The sequence below is a fragment of the Rhinatrema bivittatum genome, chromosome 4 (genome assembly GCF_901001135.1).
Source record: "Rhinatrema bivittatum chromosome 4, aRhiBiv1.1, whole genome shotgun sequence".
Classification (NCBI taxonomy): Eukaryota; Metazoa; Chordata; class Amphibia; order Gymnophiona; family Rhinatrematidae; genus Rhinatrema; species Rhinatrema bivittatum.
Genome location: NC_042618.1, coordinates 305236794 through 305263208, shown reverse-complemented (window position 1 = coordinate 305263208; position 26415 = coordinate 305236794). Strand labels below are relative to the sequence as shown.

At 43.1% G+C, this 26415-nt stretch overlaps 1 protein-coding gene across 1 annotated transcript in view; it reads right to left on the bottom strand.

Moving 5' to 3' along the window:
- The window catches only part of DNAH9 (dynein axonemal heavy chain 9), a 1128006-nt gene that overhangs the window by 37390 nt on the left and 1064201 nt on the right, over positions 1-26415 (bottom strand). The gene's annotated exons all lie outside the window — the stretch shown is intronic.

Here is a 26415-nt window from a genome sequence, read left to right as displayed (position 1 = left end):
AAGTCTGCCATGGTGTTGTCCTTCCCGGCGATGTGGACGGCGGAGATGTCCTGGAGATTTGCTTCCGCCCAAGCCATCAGGGGTGCTATTTTTAGGGATACCTGTTGGCTTCTGGTTCCGCCCTGTCGGTTGATGTATGCCACCATGGTGGCATTGTCCGACATCACTCTGACTGCTCTGTTTCGAAGTCTGTGGGCAAATCGCAGGCAGGCTAACCTGACTGCCCATGCCTCTGGTCGGTTGATGTTCCACCCCGACTCTTCTCTGTTCCACCATCCTTGGGCGGTTAGTTCTTCGCAGTGTGCTCTCCAGCCGCTCAGGCTGGCATCTGTAGTGAGCAGGGTCCAGGATGGGGAGGACATTTTTGACCCCGGCTCGTGTGGCCGGACTGCAGCCACCACCGTAACTGATTCTGTACCCTGGCCGGTAGAGGTAGATGCACGGTGTAGTTCTGTAATCGTGGGCTCCACCGAGATAGGAGGGTGCGTTGTCATATGTCTCATATGAGCCCGTGCCCATGGTACCACTTCCAGAGTGGAGGCCATTAGGCCGAGAACCTGCAGGTAATCCCAAGCTGTGGGCCGTGTAGTGCTCAGCAGATTCTGCAGACGATTCCGGAGTTTTGATCTCCTCTTGGAGGTAAGGCTGACCTTGTCTTCCTGGGTGTCGAATCGGACTCCTAGGTATTCCAGCGACTGCGAAGGCTGTAGGGAACTCTTGTTTGTGTTGACTACCCATCCTAGGCTTTCCAGAAGAGATATAACTCTGTTGGTTGCCCGGTGGCTCTCCTCCGGTGACTTTGCCCTAATCAGCCAGTCGTCTAGGTAGGGATGGACGAGAATTCCTTCCTGAGTGACGCCGCCACCACTACTATTACCTTGGTAAAGGTCCGCGGCGTGGTGGCTAACCCGAAGGATAAAGCCCGGAACTGAAAGTGCTGTTTCAGGACTTTGAAGCGAAAGTAGCACTGGTGATCCCGATGGATTGGGATATGCAAGTAAGCCTCTGACAGATCCTGGGATGTGAGATACTCCCCTGGCTGTATTGCACTTCGTCCTGACCGCACAGTTTCCATGGGAAATCTTGGGACCCTTAAGTGCCGGTTGACTGACTTAAGGTCCAGGACGGGTCTGAAGGTGCCCCCCTTCTTGGGTACGATGAAATAAATGGAGTAATGCCCAGAATATATCTCCCATGCAGGCACTGGGATTATGGCTTTTAGGGACAGGAGCCTCCACAAGGTAGCTTCCAGTGCCGCCCTCTTGAGGGGTGGACACGGGGATTCCACAAACTTGTCCGGAGGGAGATGAAGGAAGTCCAGGTAATACCCTTCTCGGATGATGGCGAGGACCCACTGGTCCGAAGTAATCTTGACCCATCTGCGGTAGAATAGGGTTAGCCTGCCCCCTATGGCTTCCTCCCCCAGATGGGTCGGCTGATTCTCATTGTGGGGTGCGGCCGGGACCCGAACCCAAGCCGGTTCCCCTCTTGTTGAGCCTGGTCCGAAAGGACTGGTTCCTGGTCTGAGAACGAGGTGCTTGGTAGCTAGTCCTGTAGGGGTTGAAGCGTTGAGAACTTCTTCCTCTGGTTGGCCTAGGAAGAGGGCGCTGGTTCCTCCTTGACTTGTCTTCTGGTAGACGGGGTAATGGAGATACGCCCCATTTGTTAGCCAGTTTCTCGAGGTCGCTGCCGAACAGGAGGGATCCCTTAAAGGGCATTCTTGTAAGGCGTGTCTTGGAGGAGGAGTCGGCTGACCAATGTTGTAGCCAGAGCTGTCTCCTGGCTGCCACTGAGGACGACACTCCCTTGGCTGCAGTACGGACTAGGTCAGAGGCAGCATCAGTGAGGAACGAGAGAGCTGATTCCATTTCTTCTTCCGGGGTGTTGTTCCTGGCTTGCGATAAACAGGAATGCGTCACCATGGTGCAGCAGGTCGCAATTCGTAGGGACATGGCTGCCACCTCAAAGGCTTGTTTCAGAATGGCGTCCAGGCGCCTGTCGTGTGCATCCTTGAGGGCCGCCCCTCCCTCCACTGGAATGGTGATACGCTTCACAATTGCGCAAACTATGGCGTCTACCTTGGGGCACGCCAGCAGCTCCTTAGTTGCCGGGTCCAGGGGTTACATGCTAGACAAAGCCCGACCCCATTTGAATGAGGCCTCTGGCGCATTCCACTCCAGATCGATTAGCTGCTGTGCTGCTTGTAGGAGGGGAAAATGGTGAGCCATTTGAGGCAGGCCCTCTAGCAGGGGGTTCATTCTAGGTTCCCCCGGGGTGCCTGGGCCCGGGATAGCCAACTCCGACAGGCATTGAGAGACCAGGTCTGGGAGATCCTCCTTAAGAAAGAAGCGTCTCATGGTTCAATACGGCTCTATCCCCGAGGGACGTTCTCCCTCCTCGGGGAGCTCGCCTTCTTCCTCAGAGTAATCTGAGTCCCCATAAGTGGGGCTTCCGGGTGGCGGGTGGCCGTGCCTAGGTCTAGAGGGTCCAGGGGCAGGGTCATCCGGTACGTATGGGTCTGTTCGGGGATCAGACTACATCTTGACAAAGGCGTGAATCCCCTTGAATAATTCCACCCAGGAGAGTGAAGCAGGTTCTAGCCTTAGGGGCACCAGGTCTCTAGGGTTCCCTGGCTGCTCACCGCAGCCTGCTAGGTCCGGGGTGTTCCCTGAGGAACTGGCAATTAATCTGGGCTGGGACCGGCCCTGGCCTGGGACTCCCAGGGCCTCCTCACATTGGGCACATAGGGAGTCAGCTTCCTCGCTCTGTGTGGCTCTGAGGTGGCATGCTGAGCAGAGGCCTAGAGCTCTTATGCCTGATTCTGGAGGTGCTGGCTCTGCGGACGCATGGGCTCTCATATGCTCCATCGCGTCTGTTATCTTTATGCTCCGGTGTGCTCCCAGCCGAAAGTATGCGCCTTGTAATATGCACGAAGACGTGCGCCTATTAATGTGCGCCTATCATATGTGCGCCTATGAACATGCACCTATGAACGTGCGCCTATCAATGTGCGCCTATCGAATGTGCGCCCAAATACTTTCGGGCGCCTAACATACGCGCCCGTTGCCTGTGAGGCAGCGAACCAGAGCAGATGGCGATGGCGAGCAGGCAGGCAAAATGGCGACCTCCTTGACGGGCTACCACGTAGGCAAATCCCGCTAATCCTCGCTCTTCGGGGACCAGCAAAGTAAAGATGTACGCCTTACCTGATCTTCGGCGCTTCCCGGCTGCGACCCGGGCGGTCTCCGGCTGCGGGGGGAGAGGGTGATTACTGTCACCGCCGTGCTCGAGGAAGTGCACCCGCTGCCTCTAGGCCGCGCCCGAACTCGTCTCACTCGGGGGCCAAGTCCTCACCGCGAATGGATCGGGACCGAGGCTGCCTCAACGCCGCGCCAGAGCCCTTCTCACTCGGGGGCTAGGTCCCTGCTGCGATTCGGCCACCGGACCGAGGCTCCTACCTCCGAGGGACCACGGAAATCACCTCGGGAAACTCGACTGGGGGAGGGACCCGAGGGTATTACTGCAGGAGTGCGGGGCTCGTCTTCAGGTAGAATTCTTCTATGAATTTAGAATTTGGAAAAACGCTCATCGAGCGTGAGGGAGCTCCAAACTGCTTTGGAGACGGAAATTACTGAGCGTCTGCACTTTCTGCAGGGGTATATGTACTACGTGCTGATGTCAGATCCGTCTCCAACTGCTAGCATGAGCACACTATACCCATTTGTTATGAGTCCATCTGCTACATGCTGGGAAAATTAATTTGATCTTGCCATGAAGGTGTGAGGCCTTGTTTGTTGAATGCAAGTGAAAGATCAGAGAGCTTCCTTGTCGACAATGGAACCAAACAGGTTTGTGTTTGATCCCCATTTCTGCTTGGCATTTATTTTTCTATGCTACCACTCCCATTACCTTTACAAATTACAGTCTTAGCTTTTCTATCCAGTTTGTACTGATGGTGACATCTGCAAATTCAAATGAATGGAAGACAAAATAAAGGTAATGAATCTCTGGTTTGCTTACCAGAAAGAATGTACTATCTAGCTAGGGAGGTTCAGAGAGATTTAGTGAAGACAGGTTTCAGATTGACTCCCCCAGTTGATAGCTACAAATGGTGTCATCTAGCAGCATATAAACCCCCTGCCACCATCTTAGGGTGTGGATTTGCTTTGAGGATTTTTGTTAGTCTTTCAGAAGGCAGCACCTCCTGCCAATTATTTTTTTCTAACTTAATCAAGAGGTTTATCCTAAATTACCCTTGTGGGATATGTCTTTTGGTCTGCTCTTTTTTGGCTTATTTACTCTTTTGAGCCACTTTTTGGAGACTTTCCCTGTGAGAGACTTGGTACCCCTTCACAGAGGATTGGGGCATCCCTGCATAAGGTTAGATCAAGGGGTAGAGAAGATTCTGCTGCTCTTTATCTCATCTCCAGTGGGTAGATCAGTCAGTGACCCGATGAGGAGTTTCAGTTTGAGTTGCTTTTTCCTCATTATACTATCCTCTCACTTTGAAAGACAAGGAAGTTTTTCCATCCTTCATCTATTTTATTTTGTGTTTCTCCCCTTTTAAGTCAGTTTTGCTCCTTTTGGAACTGAGTGCCCTTGGTACCAGGGACCTAGTCTCTAATCCATTGGAAGAGGAGGTATCTTCCACCTAGGAAGAGCCTGAGGTTTCATCAAGGCACAATGGATACCTGTCCATTGCAAGAAGAAAGGAGTTGAAGGTATTGTTCAAGAGTTGATTTTTTCTACTGGATTCAAGTGTGCTGCAATTGAGATGAGAGTGCCCACTGCTGTTTTCAGAAGGAGATCTAAGATTCTTAAGAAGACTACAAGAAAGGTATGAGAATTGGGACTTGATGTGTTCTGATTAGCAACTTGGGACTACATTCTAACCATTCTACAGTGGGAAGAAGCTTGATATATATATTTGAGAGTTGAAAGAAGGACTATGCTTTCTTCAAATCTGAGTAACAATGAGAAAATCAATTTTTAAGTAACTGGCTTCTGTAAATTCAGAGATTTTATTAAAAGAGTGAGGTCACAAATGTATTAATCTTTCTTCTTCATTAATGTTCTTCAATTTGATTTGACATCTAAGTACTGTAAATAATCTTCATTCAATTTAATCAACTATCAGTAAAGGAGTTGGAAACCACATTGTTTCTGAGTGTGTTTTTGCTACTGTAGACTGTGGAGATTTATCAGTGCTGTTTACAGAGACTGCAAAAAGGGCTGTGTACTATGGTTAATGCAAAAGGGCCTTGAAGCTATGCTTCACCCCACAGGAAGCCCTGGACCTCAGTAGTGAAAAGCTATCTGTAGAGAAATAGTTGCAGATATTTAATTCTATTTTAATTCTGTGGGTCTATGGGTACAGTGTCAGGGTTCTATCCCACCCAGGGGGTACACATATGTCAATAATCCATGATTTTCTGTTTGCAGATGATTGTCTGTTGGTGGCACACTCGTTCCATGAATTTCAAGAGTTATTTTACTGATTTGTGTCATCCTCTCTGCATTTTGGATTGACTGTGAGCTTCCAAAAAACATGCATCAGTCCTTTTCAACACTTTATCCATCTGTAACAGAAGTGCATGTTGGAGACACCAGGTTAACAGCAGTTGACGAGTTCTGTTTTCTGCAGCCTTTTGTCTAACTCCGTTAATACTGAGGTTAAGGTTAGTGCCAGACGGATCTCGGAAAACTTTGCATTTGGATGTTTGAGGCAATGCCTGTGGAATGAGCATGGTGGCAGAAAAGATGTTGGCAATCTACTACACAGTTGACTTATGAATGTAATTCCTGGATATACTATCGCCATATCCTGAAGCTTGATCAGTTCTATTTAAATTGCTGCTGCAGAATTATCAATATCAGATGGGAGGATAAAGTTCCAAACACTAAGATACTTTGCACATGCAGTATGAAAGGTATTGAGGTAATGCTAATGGCAGTTTCACCTTCTCTGGGCTGGCCATGTTGTGTGTATGGACAGCACTTGTATTCCCAAAAGTGGTTTGTTTAGGCATCTACAAATGAGCATGGATCATGAAGTGGACAATTTAAAAGTATAAAGGTAATCCCATTAAATATCTGGGTAAGGTTTTATGCATACCTTTATCCAGACAACTTATCTGTTTCACCAGCTATCTGAATATTGACCTCTTGTTTTTATACTTTAAATGCTGATGAAAATTGGTATAAATATTTTTTCCCATAATAGTCAAACCCAAATTTGCTTTTTTTTATTTTGGATTTATTGACAAGCCTGAAAGGATGGAACACTACACCTAGCTGCAGGTCCCAGGGACAGATGTCTCTTGAGGGGGGGGGGACACATACCTTCTTTGCAAACAGGCTGCAAATTGATGCTCCATCATAGCAAAATTTTTAATTTGCTCCAAGGTGCATTTTGGCACCTACACACAATTTACAAACTTCTGGGTGGATTATATTGCAAGCAAAAGACCACTAATTGAAAACCCAGCAATAAAAAGCAAAAATTGCAAGTGGATTTCTCCTCCATCTGAGCTAACTGTTGGTGTCTGGGTAACTTTCTTGGTGTTTCGGTAATTTCCAGGTTCTTGTGGCCTGATTTGGCCTCTTTTAGAAACAGGATGCTGGGCTTGATGGACCCTTGGTCTGACCCAGCATAGCAATTTCTTATGTTCTTAATTTAGCTACCTGTGGTAAAACAAAGGTGTTTATTAAAACAGTTGTGTGCATGTGATTCCTCATCCTTTCACTATACAGATGTTAAATTATGCCAAGGAGAGAAAACATGGTTAGAACTCTACGATGCAAGTTCAAATCGAGCTCTACAATGGAACTTCAGTGCGACTTTGGATAAGACATTTTAACACTCTGCCTGTGTTTACCCAACAGTAATAGGGTAGAAATTGCAAAGCTTCTTTCCATTCCAAGTTGTCAGACAAGGCAGAAGCTAAAAATAGGAGCTAGGCCATCCAGACTAGAGGTGGCTACATGCATTTTCCTGAATTATTTAAATTGAAAATGATGGTAAGATACTCTTTGGATGAAAGATGCTCTACATATCCAGATTACTGCTACTGCCATCATGTGGATGTTTAATAGAATTCAAAAGGGCATGGTATAAATAAAGAGGATCCCTAGTGGCTAGAGATGGAAATGAAGAAATGGGGTAACCTCTGTTAACTTCAGGTGTAATTTCTATATAGGAGTTACTTGCATGAGTGGCAGTTACTATCCTAAACAGATTTCCTGGGGATAACCTGGAATGTAGGGTTGCTGTCTGTACTGGTACGTTATTACCAGGGAAAGTATTTGGGAGTTAGGTCAGTAACTTTAATTGGTCATCTGTGGTAATACGGTTAGGCAGCAGCAGAGCATTGGCTTGGTTTTGTCCATTTGTGATGTTTAAATTTTGATGTATGTTTTATTGTAAACTGCTTTTATAGTTGGCACTGGTCTATTAAATACATAAATAACCTGCATGGAACAGATTGGATGGAGCATTTGGGTCTTTCATTAACTATATTACTATATATTTATGCTGAATGAAGTACAGAGTTTTCTGAGTATCTAAAATAAATTAAGCATAGTAAAGAACTTAGTTAAACAAAAAATCCAAACATTTCTTGCAGGGACAATACAATATTGTGATAAAAAAAATCAAAGGGTTTTATATTATTTACTATTGTTCTAATTTATTTTAATTTGATTTTGTCTACAACTGGGAATAGCTTATTTGCTTATCTCACTTCCACATATCTTGCAATCTTTTAAATTCTCTTTCAGACTCTGTAGGATTGTGTTTTTTTTATTATAAACAATGTTTCCAAAAAAGCAATTCCAGACCACACAGCTAGTCTCATTTGTTCCTTCAAAGGGCTGAGTGACATAGCATCTGATTCTGAATCTCCATGGAAATAACCTTTCAAGAAACACACTTATTTTTCAGTGCTTTACTGACAAGGACAGCTTTAATCGGGGATAAATTATAGAAAAACATGGAGATCAATGCTGGGTAATAGCAGAAAAAAAATTGTCCAGTATTGGCTAGGCTGCGGCATGAGACAGTGCTTTAAAGACCAGTGCGAGATGGGTACGTGATCTGTTAGCAGTACTTGAATTGCATAAAGTTTACAGGGGGTACTCCTCACAGCCCAAGTCTCATTTGGCCCCCACCACTTCCTCCGCCTGCTTGTCATAGCTGTGATGCTTCTGTTTCAGCTATTATCTGCTCCAGGTGCTCTCTATTGCTGGCCCATGACAATGAGCAGATATGTTTTTACAGTATTTTGCAGAAAAGACTGAACACATTTGTTTGGACGTTACCACACTGAAAAGTCAGTACTGTTTTTCCAGCTGTCTTTGGTGATTATGTCCTGGTTAATATGTCATTAGGGATTACTATCAAGTATGTTCTACTGTATATGGAGCTGTAAATGCAGAGTGAGTAGGTCATTAGGTGAACCGACTGATGTGTCAAAGATTCCAATTGAGCCTGTTCTACATAAACTTTTTAATTTGGAAGCTAGTGGATTATTAGACGACCCTGTTAATTTGGAAGCTGGTAAGATATTCAACAAAACAGCTGATATGTTAGAGATTTCATGTGAATCTGTTCTAAGTGATCCTGTTTTTAGGCAGTCTAATTTTGGCTAAAAAAAAAACTGGTGTCAGTAGTTTAGTCTCCTACCTGTACCACTTCCATTCAACACCCCATTCCATCTGAGCTTGTTAAGGCCGTAGTGAATAATCTTTCACCATGGCTATTAACCATTATTAATTCTACCCTGACCCAGGGATATTTATTTCCCTTCTAGACTGAAGTAAGCAGTGATAAGATCTATTCTTAAAAAACATAATCTGCTAGGGAGGCAATGGGGCTAAGATTCAGTAAGTTGACAAACTGACAAGTTATCCGGCTAAAGTTAGCTGGATAACTTGTCTTGGATATTCAGTCCTGCATGAATATCCATGACTTGGGAGCCAACATAGCCGCCATGCTGTGAGGAGGTGAAGGCAGCAGCTCCCGGCATGTCGAGGATTTTGGAGATTTTCTTTCTATTTGTGATATTGCCTGAACAAATGCCTCACACGAAAAGAAAGGCCCATGTGAGAGAACCCCTATCGACATCGGGAGTGGATCCGCGGCAGCCAGGGATAGAGGCTGCTTTTGCCAAAACGCCGACAACATCGCCTGGAGGCGCGGCTGCTGGGGACGGCAAAGAGCAGTTGCCGAGCCCCCTGGCCCTCGAGATATCGTTAAGCCCGGGCGCTCCAACGATTCCGGACCCTCCATTGGCGGTAGAAGTTGGAAGCCTTTCTTCTTGAAGGGCTGAAACGGACATCTACCTGAAAATCCCTGACTTACAGAGAGGAGCGGAAGGATTAACCGCAGCCTCAGAGAACCTGGTGGAATCAGGTTCCAGGAGTCAGGGCCAAATGGCACAACAATGCCTGGATCATCGAGGAGAAGACTTAGACGAGGTAGGAATAGAGAATGACGATTTCTCTGTTATGTGTTCCACTCCCATTGCAGCACCATTGTTACAAGAAATAAGAAATATTTTGATTTCTATGCAATGTTCTATTAACACTGACTAAGACTGTGCAAGAGGCTTTAATTAAGACAAAGAAAACGGAAGAAAAAATGGAGAACGTGGAAAAGCATTTAAATATAATGGAAGAGAAAATAAATGATCTTGAGAAGGTTAAAAAAAACTTAATAAAATCAGAAGGAATACATGAAAACAAGCTTGAAATAATCGAAAATCAGATGAAGAGGGCAAACCTCAGAGTACTGAATTTTCCAAAAATAAAGATGTTATCAACAATTGATTTGTTTAAAAATTACTTGTTAAATATTTTGAAGTACCCTGAGAACGCCATTCCAGCCATCTCAAAAATTTACTATCTCAGCAAACTACACCAGAACAAAATGTTTTAGAACAAGAAGATCAAATGGATATAAACTTGAACTTGACCGACGTTTTGGAGAAATCCCAAGATATGGATATTAGTCTAAGATCAACTCTATTTGTCCAGTTTGTATTTGTTTCAGAAAGAGACACGGTTCTAAGATCTTATTTTAAATATCAAAAAGTGAAGTATTATGGGTACCCAATACAAATATTTCTGGATATAGCTAGAACCACACAGATAAAAAGGAAAACATTTATAGCAATGAGGGAGGAGGTAACTACTAGAGGGGCGAAATTCATATTGCGTTATCCTTGCAAATGTTTGCTTTTTCACAATGATTCCAGATATGCATTTATTGACCCCGAACAGTTACGTCAATATTTAGGTACACATTCTCAGTCCTAATAAACCTAGTCAAGGAGTTGGAAAAGATAATGTCAGATAAATCCAGCATGGCTAGATATCTTATTTTGTTTATTGCTTTTGATACTGCTCGATATTTGATTGGCTCTCCCATTACTTAAGTAAATAATCAATGTGGTATAAACCAGAAGTTAAAAGTATTTCTTGTAAGTTATAAAGGATTACATAGAATTTTTACTTTTAATTATTGTGAAATTGATATTTCTTTCCTGCATAACCACATTGTATAATTGTTCTTTATTTTGTTAAAAATGCAATTAAAATAAAATTAAAAAAAAAAAAGAACATGACTAAATTTATCTTTTTAAGTTTAGCCAGATAACATTTAATTCTAACTGGCTATATTTTAATATACCAAAAACTTACAAAGCCCAAATAGTCCTCTCTTAACTTTATCACAAATACCAACAGAGGACACTAAATTTTCTCATGTACACAAATGTCTGGTATAACTGAATAGGCTGTCCCATGTTTTGGTGATAGCCTTATATTTATTGATACCGTTTTAATTTTTTTAAATTTTTATAATTTTTTTGTTTTTTAATTCAATATATTCCTTTTTGTTATCCATTGGTAATGCTCCTTAGCCAAAGCGTTATTGAAATTATGCTGATATAAATATATTAGCTCTCTCTTACGCAGTCTCCATCTCCATAAATTGTCATTACTTAACTTATATTTGAGAGGAAATCTTCTTCTCTTATGAAAGCCTTCTATTACAGCAAGAATGGAGCTGTCAGTCCAACACTGACAGTGTTTCGACTATCCCGTCTTCCTCAGGGACCAAGAGATTTTCTCTGTCTTCATATTCTTCTCAAACGGCGTGGAGCTCCACTCTTGCTAAACGCTGATGGCTCCACTCTTACTATAATAGAAGGCTTTCATAAGAGAAGATTTCCTCTCAAATATAAGTTAAGTAATAACAATTTATGGAGATGGAGACCACGTAAGAGAGAGCTAATATATTTATATCAGCATAATCTCAATAACGTTTTGGCTAAGGAGCATTACCAATGGATAACAAAAAGGAATATATTGCATTAAAAAAACAAAAAAATTATAAAAATTGAAAAAAATTAAAAACAGTATCAATAAATATAAGGCTATCACCAATACATGGGATAGCCTATTCACTTATACCAGACATTCGTGTACATGAGAGAATTTAGTGTCCTCTGATTGTTGGTATTTGTTATATTTTAATATAGATAGGTTTAAAAGTTATCCAGCCTCATGTGGCTGGAAAACGTTCTTCTTATCTAACTATATTCAAATGAATATTGCCAATTCATTTGTGATAGGTCTTTAAAAAAAATTCTTGTGGGCTGGCCTGGCAGTCTGAATTGGATCCCTCCATTCCATTTTGAAATAAAGTGGCCTGCCAGGCTGAACCTCCCCCACCCCTACCAAGTTCTCCAAGTATGATTTACAAACTATAAGAAATCAGGTGGGTGACGCTGGAGTCCTGCCACTCCTTGGCTGGCAATGTCTTAAAAGGATGTCACCCTCCTCTCACTCTCTCCCCCACCTGGTATCTTGTAGAACCTCTGTTTCTGTGCCGGGATTACATTACGCTGCAATCCCAGCAGCTTCCTATGTTGCTGACAGCAATGTATTTTGCTGTTCTTTATAGGGTTGCCAACTAGCTGCAGATTTTTAGGACAGACTGATCCAGTCCTAGTTTTACCCCACTGAATGCATGGGACTGGTAGTCTTACTTTTCTAAAGAAATGCAAAAGGGAAATCAGGACTATAAGTCCTTGCAGGCAGTGGGGTAAAAACCAGGACTGAATAAACTTCTGAAAATCCAAATCCAGTTGGCACCTCTAGTTCTCTTTCCTTATCCTCCCTGTATATCTCTCCCATGTGTTTCTGTTCTTCTCTGTCTCTTCCCTACATAGATGTCTCTCTGTATTTCTGCCCTTTTCCCCCAATTCCCCCTCTTTGTGTATCTCTCCCTTTTCCTTGTGTGTCTGTTCTTCTCTCCCTTTCATTTTATATCTTTCCCATGTATCACTGCTCTTCTATTTTCCCTGCCCTGTGTTTCCACTTGTCTCCTTTCTCCCCTGTGCATTTCTGCTCTTTTCCTTTCTGGTATCCCTTTCTCCTCTGTATTCTCTGTTCTTGTCTCACCACACCCTCCCTGCATCCATCTGCTCTTTTTCTCTTTTCCCTCCCTATGTGTGGGCTTTCACACCCAGCGTTTTCACCTGCCTTCCGGCTCTTTTGTGCAAGATCAAGCAGTTTTCAGTAGGAGGTACCAAGGCAGGCTAGCTTCTAGTTCTGGAAAATGCTGGGACTATACAGGACTGGGGGAGAGACTTAGCAAGCGTAAATCCTCCTCCAGTTTGCCTTCTAGCCAGCTCAGCACAAGCAGGCTCTCTAATGCAGCTCCTTCTGTGGCTCAAAATCATTGGAGCGGCTGACCTTAATAATTATTGCTAGAGCAGGAGCTCCTTCCTACTATCTTTCTCACCCTCTTTAACAGTTTTCTTTTAACAAGGAAAAGTGCTTCCTACTCAACATGTATGAATTAGGCTCTCTCTCTCTCGTAGGACAGCCTGCTGTACAGAATACATGGCTAAGGGATCTCTTTCAATAATGCATGTGGGTTAGGTCCAGGAGAAAGGATGATGAGAAAGAGCTGCACAGAATATAGAGGAAGGATAAGGAATCTGTAAGTAATGTATGTGCATTTGGCTTGGGATGAAGAGTAGTGACGGAATGCCTTTCCTTTCACTGTGGCCACGCTTTTGCTTACTGAAAAAGAGGGACCAGAGAAGGGAATAAAATGTTGTCTTTTACATTCTTTCCCTAATTTAAATTTAAGGGAAGGTTGTATCATATTTGCACTATATATAATGGCAAAAATGCACAAGACAAATTGCATTATTCATTCTGTGTCAGGTGAAAATGTTACAAAGGATCAAGGGGGCCGCAGATAATGTAACATGCAATTTATCATGAAAGCCACAAACTGTCCCAGTCTCATGGCATTCATTCAGCAGGACCATTTTCCTTTTCATGCCATTTTGCATGAACCAGTTAGATCTGGTTATTCCACGTCAGGTGGTCCATAACACTGTCCCCAGGAGTTCTGGGGAAAAGCTTCAAAAACTGGAAAAAAAAAAAAAGACTTGGTGTCAATTATTTAATTGCTACAAGGTGCTTCTTACTACTTTTCAGCTGGTATACTTTTGTAATTTTGCACAGTCCACAGAAAATAAATTTGTTTTCATGTTTGAGTTTTCTGTAATCTGCCTACACAATAAAACTAATGTACTTGTCAGCAATACACTTACTTGCTGACAGAAGTTTAGGTAATTTAAAGACGTTGCTGTTTAATCTAGACTGGAGCAACAAAAACACCTTTTTCTCCCTGGGTATATTTGCAAACCAGGTCAGACTATTCTACTGTAAGACAAACAATATGATAGGTCAGCAGGCCCTCCAGCTATCTCTATACATTGGTTGACAGATGGCACTGCTTTTATAGCTGTTTAACTGCATTTCTAGCTTATGAATGTCTGTAATCTCTTCTTTTTTGCTTTGAAAACATTCTTTTAAAGGAGGGCTTGTAGGGGGAATTTGAGTATTATATTAGCTTATTGTATGTAATGAATGTGCAGTTAATAGAAATATGTACTGGCTTCTCTAATGGCCTGAGCTTATCGTACCTGTAGACACAGTATCTGTATATACCGTGTAGCTGCTATTGTTGACAAACACAAGATGCTACATAGTTATACTGAAAATATTCAATACAGCAAAGATACTCTGGTATCTCGAGATCAAGGAAACTGGAGTATCGCTCTGAATCTTTTTGGCTAGGATCCATGAGCATGGTCTAAGCAATTTCTTAAGGATGGTCTCATATTGGCCTTTTAACTGAGAATCAGAACGTATACAATATGAGAGGACTGATACCCTGCCATGTAACCTCTGTTTCCATTGAGGACACAAAGATGTAAAGACCATTGTCAAAACAGGAGGACTGAACTAGCAAAAGCTGCAAGGAATTCAAAATACAGCAGCATGTTTGCTAATGGATCTTTGCCCTTGGGAGCATACACCTCTGGCTTTAAATGTTCTTTATATAGTAACAAAGTGAATGTTGAAAAATAAAAACCAAAATGGTCCATGTAGTCTGTGATGCAAGTAATTTTTTTTTTAAAGGGTACTAGCAACTGCCAGTCTGTGCAGGCTACCCCCCAAGACTTCTGTTAAGGGTAGTAGCAACTGCAGCTATGGGCAGACTAGCCCCAAAGAGAAATGTAAACTTTAGGTGTAATGGTAAAATTACCCCATTTGTTCATTTCCATTGTCTGGCCAGCAGAGATCCTATGTGTTTGTCCCATGCTCTTTTGAACTCCATTAGCATTTTTGTCTTCACTACCTCTTCTGGGAGGGCATTCCATGCATCCACCACCCTTTCCATGAAGAAATATTTACTGACATTGCTCTTGAGTCATCCCCCTTGGAGTTTCATATTGTGAACCCCTAGTTTTGAAACTTCCTTTACATCAGAAAAGATTTGATTTTTGATCATTAATTACTTTCAGGTATTTGAAGGTCTGTATAATATTTCCCTCTATTTCTTCTCTCCTCCAGGGTATACAAATTAAGGTCCTTCAGTTTAATCTTATATGGCTATCCATTCAGACCCCACACCATTTTGGGTGCCTTTCTCTGGACCATTTCCATTCTATCCTTTTTTTTTTTTTTTAGATGAGTTCTCCAGAATGGAATAGAGTATTCCGGGTGAAGCCTCACCAAGAATCTGTACAGTGACATTACCACCTTCTTTTTTCTGCTAGTTATGCCTCTTTCAATGCAGCCAGCATCCCTCTGGCCTTAGCTACTGCCTTGACACATTGCTTTGCCACCTTCATATCATCAGACATTATCACCCTAAGGTCTCTCTCCCAGTTCATGAACATCAGTTTTTCGGCCCCCAACACATACTCTTTCAGATTGCCATACGTCAAATGCATGGCTTTGCACTCTTGGCATTGAATCCTAATTGCCAAATCTTCAACCATTTCTCCAGTTTTTCTAGGTCACTTCCCTTTCTCTCCACTCCTTCAGGTGGGTCCATTCTGTTGCTGATCTTAGTATCATCCACAGAAAGACAAATTTTACCTTCTACCTCCACATTTCTGCTCACGAAGACTTGAACAGAACTGGTCCCAGAACCAATCCCTGAGGAACTCCACTTATCACTCTTCTTTTGTCAGAATAGATTCCATTTACCACTGCTCGCTGATGTCTGTCAATCAGTCAATTTTCAATCCATTCCACCACCATGGGACCCATTCGCAAGCTTCTCATTTTATTTATCAGCCTCCTCCTATGTGGGACCGTATCAAAAACTTTGCTGAAATCCAAGTAAAGCATATCGGAGAATTGGACCATTCCTTGGTCCAATTCTCTAGTCACCCCATCAAAAAAAATCAATCAGATTCATTTGCCAGGACCTTCTTCTGGTAAAACCATATTGCCTTGGATCCTGTAACCCATTGAATTACAGTTAGTTCATTATCCTTTCCTTTAGCAGTCTCTCCATTAATTTTCCCACTACCAAGGTATGGCTAACTGGCCTGTAGTTTCCAGCCTCCTCCCTGCTACCACTTTTGTGAAGTGGGACAATATCCACCCTTCTCCAGTCCTGTGGCACTACTCCTGTGTCCAGGGATCTAATGAACTTGGGTACTTGCCAGGTTCTTATGGCCTGGATTGGCCACTGTTGGAAACAGGATGCTGGGCTTGATGGACTCTTGGTCTGACCCAGTATGGCATTTTCTTATGTTCTTATGAACAGCTCTTTCAGTGGACCCACCAGCACTTCTTGGATCGCCCTCAGTATCCTGGGATATCTCTTCTGACCCTATGGCCTTGTCCACTTTCAGGTTTCCTAGCTCCACCTAAACACACTTCTGTAAATGGGGAAATATCTACCCCACTCATCTGTACTCCTGCTAACCAGCAACAGTCCTTTCTCCAAAGTTTTCCTTAGTGAAAACCAAACTGAAGTATTTGTTTAATATTTCTGATATTTCTTCATCTTTCTCCATACCTTGCTCCTTGTCTCTTTTCAATCCTATAATGCCACCTATAGTCTTCCTCCTTCCTCTGACATATCAGAAAAATGTTTTGTCACCACACTTCACCTCTTTGGCGAACATTTCTATTACTCATGCTTTTGTCATCCTGATTTCTTTTCTTATCTCTTTCAGCTTCCCTTGGTGCCTTTTTTTGTGTTCCTTTGTACTTTTTGAATGCTGATCTCTTTGCCCTTTTTCTCTCAGCCACCTCTCTTTGGAGAACCATATTGGTTCTGGCTCCCGGTACAATATCATAGCTAGTTTGAGATTGTAAGTGACTTCCATGATCTTAAATAAGGGCTTAACTTGCCAGGGTTAGTCATTTAAAACCATATGTTCCAGGTAGGTGTTTGAGATCGGGGAAGATAATCTTTGCATTGTCCCCCATTCAGAGGTAAAGTCACACGGGCCGATACAGTAAAGCACGGCCGCGGTTACCCTGTTTTTAACCCTTTTTGGACGCACTATTTGGACGCATAAGGCTAACCCGCGATTCAGTATCCGGTTTTATGCGTCCTTACCGCTTGCCGAAATGGACGCATATCTGTCTCCGCCCGCCGCATGTATATGATATGTTAATGATCGATTTAGCTATTCCCTCCGAAACAGTAATGTGCACCCAGAATATCGCCTTTTTAATCAGCTTAATTGCCGTGTCTTTAAACTGCATATTTACTGCTACCCTGACCCTGGCATTAGTGTGGTGTTCAGTCAGCTTCGTACCAGACAGCGCCATGGACAACATGTATATTATTGTTCTGGCACTATTTTTCATTCGGCTGAGAAGCAGAATGAGAAATGCTCGAATGAGAAACGCTCGAAATGCTCGGCAGATTGGAGAGGCGAACAGGGGAGCCCAGCAGCAAGGAGAACCCATCCGACCGGAGAACCATGCAGCAAGACCGGAGGAGGTATGTGATATGTTTCGGTTGAACTGTACCGTCCATCCATATCTGGGTGTCTCTGAGGCTCCGGACATAGACGCCTCTATGGACGCCGGAGAGATGGGCATCCGCTAGGCGTCCTGAGGCTCCGGGTTCAGTGGAGACATGGACGCCTATATGGACGCCGGAAAGATGGGCGTCCGCTAGGCGTCCTGAGGCTCCGGGTCCAGCGGAGACATGGACGCCTCTACGGACGCCTATACGAAGCCTCTATGGACGCCTATAAGGAGCCTTCCTCCTGCGTCTAGAATAAGGCTGTAATAGACGTCCAAAGTTGCGGCGTCCGTTCATGGACCTTCCCGCCTGTAGGCCCCGCTGCCTTGAGCGCCCAGCCGGACGTCCAAGGTCGCGGCTTGGATGTCCGGCCAGGCGCTCAAGGCAGCAGGGTCTGTAGAAAAGAAACATCCACTTACCGGGTGGAATGACATTTCAAATGACATTTGAAATGACAGGTACCAGCTCACCCTGGAAACTGTATAGGCGCTGCACACTGCTCTATACAGTAAAATGGATTGCGAACGCCTACCGCTTCATTGACGCGCTTTGGACGCCGCTTGGATTTGTGTCTAATTTGAATACTGAATCGAGCGGCTTGTGAACCAAGATGTGCGTGCGGCAAACGAGGGTGCGCCCGGCACTGCCGCACTGTTTCTTATGTGTCCTTACTGTATCGGCCCGACAGAGAGTTAGCAAAAGAGCTTTTTCATGTATTGTAACTGTTCTTTAGAATGGTTTACCAAGTTCAGTGTGGAAAATTGGCTATCATATGCAATATAAGAAATTGGTCACTGGGGCTTCTTTTTAGACTAGCATTTTAGAGGGAAGGAATTTGGTTTTATTATTGATGGTTTCAGTAATTCATGGGTAGGAGACCGAGTTATGTTGTAGGGTATTTTATGTGCTTTAATCATGTTATTATTGTTTGTTATTAGTTTTCCTGTTTAACATACTGTATTTCTGTTTTGCCTTTCTTGAGGTCAATACTCAAAATGGTTTATCCAGCTAAATTCAGGACTTAGCCAGTCAAACCTGGGTACTTAATTATGTCTCGCTGCTGGCTGGTTAAGTTTTAGCCCAATAAGTCATTACCTGGCTAAAACTTATCTGGATTAAAAAAAAAGATGATCTGGGGGTGGGGCTTAAACTTAGCTGCATAACACTGAATATTGCTGCTATCCAGGTAAGTTTAGTCGAGTAAATACTCTGAGCGGGTCTAAAGTTATCCTCTTATATGTACTCTAATTTTAGCCTTAACTGCTATATTCAACATACAGCCAGTTAAGTGGCTGCAAAAGATTAAAAAAATGGTTTGCAGTCCTTTAGACCAATCCCCCACTCCCCACACTACTAAAACACTATAATACATGTGGAGCCTAATGCCCAAAAACCCTTCTCCAAAGCCCTCCAAAAGATGTTTAAAAAGTTGAGGGCCTACTGTCAGATGAGCATCTTTGCCAGACCGCTCACCCCCGTGATTTTTCAAAAAGTATTCGGCCTTTGGGTCCCCTCTGAATTCCCACCCCCCAACACCAATTCAAACCCAAGTTCACTTAGAGAATAGCCACTGCCATTAGCAATGGTTACATGGAACAGACTTAGTTTTTGGGTACTTGCCAGGTTCTTATGGCCTGGATTGGCCACTGTTGGAAACAGGATGCTGGGCTTGATGGACCCTTGGTCTGACCCAGTATGGCATTTTCTTATGTTCTTAACCATCCCACCCTTTACCCCACAAAACCCCAGTCACTGGGAGTGAAGTACAGTTGTAGCACTCCTCTTGGCTTACAGTGTTGCTTTGGTAGCAATGCAGATAGCATAAACTACCAGCATAAGAACCATCATAGTGGGTCAGACCAAGTGTTCATCATGCCCAGTACCCTGTTTGCAACATCAGCCAAGCCAGGTCACAAATACTTGGCAAAATCACAAATAGTAGACAGTAGACAGCATTGTTGTCAAAGTGTTATTCTGCTCCCAATGTCTGTGGAAGTTTTGGAGGAGAGAGGTTGCCAGATGGAATAGGAGGGTTCAGGCTGGTGTGGAGGGTGGAGATTTGGAAGTGGCCTGAAGGCTGGGATATTTTTTTCAGAATTTACAGTGGGGGAGAGGGAGGGAATATGGCAGCCTCTTAGGCCAATAGGCCTGCAACCTTTTAAACATCTACAGGTTAATTTTAAAATCAAGACGCTTGCGCCCATACACATGCATATGGGCTCATGAGTGGACAAATGCTGGAATTTTAAGTCATGCCCGCACTTGCGAGTATGATTTAAAATACACCTACCTTAGGAGCTTAAATATGGCTCCTAATTTAAGCCATACTGGAGCAAACATACTTTGTGTATCATTCTTATGACTCTGTCAGGTTTAACGCATGTAGGTAAGTGGATTTTAAAACATGCTAGCATGAAGGACATTCCCAGTTTTTCCAATTAGTCCACCAATGTGGCCAGTCAATTTTGAGGTCATCCAGACCCCTCTGGTTCTTCATCTTGCACTCCACCCCCCCCCCCCCCCTCCAGTTGACCCTGCCATGTTAGATCTGAAACACAAATTCTGCAGACTTAGACCTCATCAGAAGCAGCAGTAAATACACTTGGATAACAAGCTGCCTTGCACGTCAGCCTCCAGTTTTAAACTACAGATTTACACGTGTAACTGTTGGCCCCACCTCAGAATGCCCGTGCCCTTCCTTTTTTTTTTTTTTTTTAGTTTGCGCATGCACATATACACACAATTAGCAGCTTTTTAAAACCGTACGGCCCACATATGTTCTTATGTTCTTATACTTGTGTATATGGACCTTTAGTGCGAGCAACTCTTTTAAAATTAGGCCCATTGTGAGGGGATAGAAGGTTTAGATAAAATGCCCAACATTATTTTCACTCAATTAGTGGGGTGGGGGGAATAGGGTGGCAGGCATGCAAGGAGTTTTAAAAATTATTTTGGATTTTGCCACTTAAGCTGTATATCAATATAGCTGATTTATTTAAAAATATTTGTATGCTACATTATCCTGAGTCCTAAGTGGTTCACAGATTTACATACATAAGTTTAAAGTTATCTGAATATATACATCTGGATAATTTCAGTTCAGTAGATTCAGCAATACAAGTTATGTGGCTAACTTTAGCTGGATAACTTGCCAGTTTGCTGCTTTTCTGAATATGGACCACCTTTTTTTATATTTTGAGTTCTAAGTTGTTTGAATTCACCTTGAACGCGTAAATCATTTACATTTTCAAATCTATGCATGTTATTATCCCTGAAAGATGTACCTGCACAAAAAGCAAGAGCAAATGTCCTAGGTATTGAATATCATTGGCAGGTTTCAAAGCAAAAGTATATGCATTTGTTCAATGTGATAACTGGGGCAAAATTTGCAGACAAAAAGTACACCCAGCTTTTGTCCCAAAGCAGACAGTTTAAAAACTGCCCATTATTAATAATAATAATAATAATAATAACAATAATAATAATTATTATTATTATTATTACATTATTCCTTAATGCCTGTATGTTTCAGAAGCTTTTGCACAATCCAGTTACCAGTTACCTGCTGCCAGGTATCTACTACAGGTGTCTCAAAAATCTTATCAGGATTCTTATCTAGCGAAAATCCTGGAAACACAATGAAAATGCACAAAATGCTCAGATGATGAAAATATCCTAGATTCTTGGCACATTTAAAACAGAAGTTGAAATGACAGATAGTTATATGGTACCATTTATCCAAACAGGATCTCAGTAATGCTTTTCATTCAGAGAAATGCAGCAACGTACAAGCAACTAGCTCTGAGTTGGATAGTCTCTGTCAGCATCTACCTGTGTTTTATACTCTTCAAAATACTCCCAAAAAGAAGAAAGAAAACAGAGATTTACTGAGCCCAATATTCAGAAGGGTACAGAGCTGACTAGGCACTTTGCTGAATATAGCTAGGTAACATCCAAGTTAACCAGATAAACTTATTCAGATAACTTTAGGTTTATTCTCCGGCACAACCATAATTAACCGGATAAGTCATCTGGCTAACTCTGAAATTCAGAGCTAGCTAGATAACTTATCTGGCTAACTTAATGCCACCTCAGAACACTCCCCAGAATGACTCCAATTTACCCAAATACGTTTTATCTGTCTAACTACTTATCTGGATAACTTGGAGGCAGACAAAGCACGGAAATTCTAAAAACTCACAGTTTGTTAGCTGGACAAAGCATCTCAATATTGACCCTGTTATTAGCCACTTAAAAATGGGTAGAGAACATGGCAATGAAGAGGTAAATATTTATTCAAAGCAAAATGTTAGGTAAGTTAGCTGGACAAGACTTATCCAGCTAACTTACCTGGGGTATTCAGAAGCACGGTGATGCTGCAGAATATCCCGCCAAAAGTTCCTGCCCACTGGATATCCAATTAACTAGTTAGCCAGAAAAGTGGCTTATCCAGATAAGTGTCAGTCACTGAACACAGCTGGATATTGAGAGGCTGCCACTTAGCCAGCTAACTTGCTCCTTATCCAGCTAAGTAGCGCTGAATATCGGGTCTGAAATGTCTTGCCCACGGACACACTAAGAACATAAGAAGTGCCATACTGAGTCATAGGGGTGTGCATTCGTTTTCGCCGTATTGGCGATCCGCAACGTATATTGCACTATTCGTAGTATTCGTGGGGAAGCGAAACGTATCGAGATTCCCCACGAATACACGAATCTTCGCCGAATTATACGGCCACCTAAATAAAAATTTAAACAAACCCCCCATTCTCCTGAACCCCCCCCCCCCCCAAGACTTACCAAAACTCCCTGGTGGTCCAGCGGGGGGTCCAGGAGCTACCCCCTGCACTCACACCCTCGGTGCCGGTTTCATCATGGTGCCGATAGCCTTTGTCACAGGGGCTACCGGTGCTATTGGTCAGCCCCTGTCATATGGCCATCAGTGCCATCTTGTGCTCCTACCATGTGACAGGGGCTGACCAATGGCACCGGTAGCCCCTGTGACATAATATGGGCAAAGGCTATCGGCGCCATTTTGAGTACTGGCGTCGGACGGCCGACGTGCAGGAGGTCGCTCTGGGACCCCCGTTGGACCCTCAGGGACTTTTGGCCAGCTGGGGGGGGGGCCTCCTGACCCCCACAAGACTTGCCAAAAGTCCAGCGGGGGTCCGGGAGCGACCTCCTGCACGCCGGCCGTCCGATGCCAGTACTCAAAATGGCGCCGATCGCCTTTGCCCTCACTATGTCACAGGTACCGACGATCGGCCCCTGTGACATTGTGAGGGCAAAGGCGATCCTTTTCTTAAGTGGAGACTAACATGGAAGCCAGCATCATATATACCTGTAGTTGGGATTATTTTTCCCAATGTGTATTACTTTGCACTTGTCCACATTAAATTGCAACTGTTATTTAGATGCCCAGTGTCCTAGTCTTATCAAGGTCCTTCTGAAGTTGCTCACAATCTGTTGCTGGTTTAAAAACTTTAAAAAAATGTGTGCCATCTGCAAATGTGGTCACCTCATTCATTTTTCCTTTTCCAGATCATTTATGAATATGTTAAATCTCACAGGTACTAGCACAGAATCCTGGGGCACACCACTAAAAACCTTTCTCTATTTGGAAAATGGACCATTATGTCCTACCCTCTGTTTCTCATCTTTTCAATCCACAATATTTATCCTATCACCTCCCAATTTCTTGAGAATACTTCTTGAGGAGTATCATAAGGGACTTTGTCAAATGCCTTCTGAAAATCAAATACACTATATCAACTGGCTTATCTTTACTCACATGTATATTTGCAACTTCAAAAAAGTCTAGTAAATTGGTAAGGCAAGACTTCCATTTGCAACAATCATATTGGCTTTTCCCCATTAAACCATGTCTATCTATGTGGTGAGTAATTTTGTTTAAGAATAACGTCTACCAATTTGCCTGATACCACCAGTCAATAGCTTCCTGGAACACCCTTAGAGCTCTTTTTAAAACTTGGCATCAGACTGGCTACCTTCCAGTCTTCAGATACTGTGGCTGTTTTAAATGATAAGTTGCAGATCACAAGAAATAGGTATGCAATTTCATGTTTGAGTTCCTTTAGAATACCATCCAGTCCCGGTGATTTGTTATTCTTTAGTCTGTCAATCTGAGTAATTTTGTTTAGTTGTTTAAAGTCATTACCATCCACAAATGTTTCTGGTATGGGTAAGATCTCAACATCCTCCTCATTAAAGACAAAAGCAAAGAATTTATTTAGTTTTTCTTGTCCTCCGTGGGTACACCTTTTCCTCCTCGGTCATCTCCAGACATAACTGACTCCCTCACAGGCCTTTGCTTCAAATGTACTGAGTTTTTATTACTAATTTTTACTTCTATGGTAAGCTTCTTTTCAAATTCTGTCTTTTGCCTGCTTAATTACCTTTTACATCTAACTTGCCAGTGCTTATGTTCTTCCGTATTTTCCTATATAAGAACATAAGATATGCCATACTGGGTCAGACCAAGGGTCCATCAAGCCCAGCATCCTGCTTCCAACAGTAGCGAATCCAAGTCACAAGTTCCTGGCAAATACCTAAACATGAGATAAATCACAAGCTACTATTGCTTATTAATTACCATAATAGCAATTTATGGATTTTTCCTCTAGGAACTTATTAATATTTAGGAGAGTTGTAGGTGGATCCTTGAGCCGATGGCAGATGACCATGCCCCGGGGGGAAGATCCTGAGAGGGACCACCGGTCAGGCTCAGACACACACTAGTTCTTTTATTAGACAGTATACTGAACCACCAGAGGTGGCAGTAGTGAGCTGGAATGCCCGGCTGGGCTGTAGTCCCTCAGATACTGGAACAGCAATCCCTGGAGGCTGAGCTGTAGAGAAACTGAAATATAGTGTGTGTAGGCAGGGTATGCAGAGTTCATGGACAGAACCTGATGGTAACACACAATGTCTCATAGAAGCCCAGGAGCTGGAATGAAGTAGGCCCTCGAGGAGCGAGTACTTGGTTCCAGGGAAAGCTCTGAGAGAGCGATGGTAACTCACAAATGTAGTAGGCAGCGATGACTTCCCGGCAGAAGTGAATTCCGAAGAAGTCCGGGAACGAGGGCCCTCGAGGAGCGAGTACCAGTTCCAGACTGCAACCTACAAAGTAAGAGAGAGAGCGAGGCCTCCGAGGAGCGGGTACCCTTGGTAAGTCCGAGGAGGCAGAGTAGCTTGGAAAATCGTAGCGAGTCTGTTGCCATTCCTTGCTAACTCGACTTGTTAGCAATTCAGAGACCTTTAAATATCTGAAGCGGATGACGTCATCTCAGGGGAACGCCCCTGAGGTTCGCGCCACTTCTGGTACTTAGGGCGGGGCCGCGCCGCACGCGCGTACCTAGGCATCAGGTCAACATGGCAGATTGCAGTGTCGGGCCGGTCCAGGGACACTGGACGAGGTCAACAGAGAGACGTCGCGGCAGCCAGCCTTCCATCAACCCCGGAGGGAGTTGCCAATGTGGTAAGGTGGGTGGAGTGGAGACGTCGGGCAGTGACTGTCACAACAGAACTTATCCAAACCTTTTTAAAACCCAGTTACACTAACTACTGTAACCACTGAATTCCATAGCTTTACTATGCACTGAGTGAAAAAGAATTTTCTTCAATTTGTTTTAAATTCGGTTTGTTTTCCATTTTTGAAAGAGTCCCTTTTACTTGAACTACCTCTTTCACCTTAACTGTTAAACTATGCTGGCAATCATTTGGTTTTCCTGCTACCTTTTTTAATGCATGTAATACATTTGTCTGGGCCTCCAGGATGGTAGTTTTAATTAATGTCCATACCTCTGCAAGTTTTTAGCCTTGCTATAGTTGCTGCTTTTATTTTCCTTATTTTATTATAGTCTCTGTATAATTAAATGCTGCTACAGTAGCTTTCCTTACTATTTGTCCTCCAGTTATTATGCTAAATTTAATTATATTATAATCACTGCTGCCACCGCCTTTATCTCTTGCACCAGATCCTGAGTTTCACTGAGAACTAGCTCTAATGTGGTTCTCCCTCTGGTTGGTTCCATGACTGTATGAAAGAGTCAATGATGGGATCTATGAACTTTGCCTTCCCTGCATGTCCTAATGCGGTATTTACCCAATCAATATTAGGGTAACTGAAGTCTCCCATTATTATCATGTAGCCCATTTTGCTAGCCAAACATATTTCTATTAGTATTTTACAGGCTACGTCCTCATCCTAGCTAGGGAGGTGGTAGAATATTCCCACTGCTAGACATTTCCCATTCACCCTTGGAATTTCCATCAGTAAGGATTCCAGAGTGCAATTTCCTTCTTGTGAAAACTTTTATCCTGCTTGACTTTACACCACTCTTAACATAGAATGCCATCCCTCCACCAATTTTATCTATCTTGTCATGTCTATTTAATTTGTACTCTGGTATCATAGTGTCCCATTGGTCATGCTCCTTCCACAAAATTTCTGAGAGGCCTATTATGTCTATATCTTCCCTTTAGTACCATACATTCTTTTTTTTTTTTCCAGACTTTTGGCATTCGCATACAAAATAGGCTTATTTTTTATTTCTATTTTTATATGTACCCACAACCTGGTTATCACCACATAATACAAGCAGTATGGGGGTCATTTTTATCTGTGTGTCCTGTATTTCAATACATTTGAGCTTTTTCTTTTTCAGATTTTACAGTGATCTATCGTGAAATTCTAATTTACTGGGTTTGCCAGTATCCTTTGAAGATACTTTCCTTTGAACTGCTGAGTGACTGTTGGCTTTCCCCATGTTCTAGTTTAAAAGTTGCGCTCTCTCTCCTTTTCAAATATTACTGCCAGCAGTCTAATTACACCTTGGATAAGATGGAGCACATTCTGTAAGAATGGGTTTCCTTCTTCCCCAAAATGTTTCCCAGTTCTTAATACATCTAAGCCCTCTTTCCTGCACCATTGTCACTCCTGAACTTTGCCTTATGTCTAGGGTCCTGCATGTGGAATGAGAGTGCTACCCTGGAGGTCCTGCATTTCAGTTTCCTAC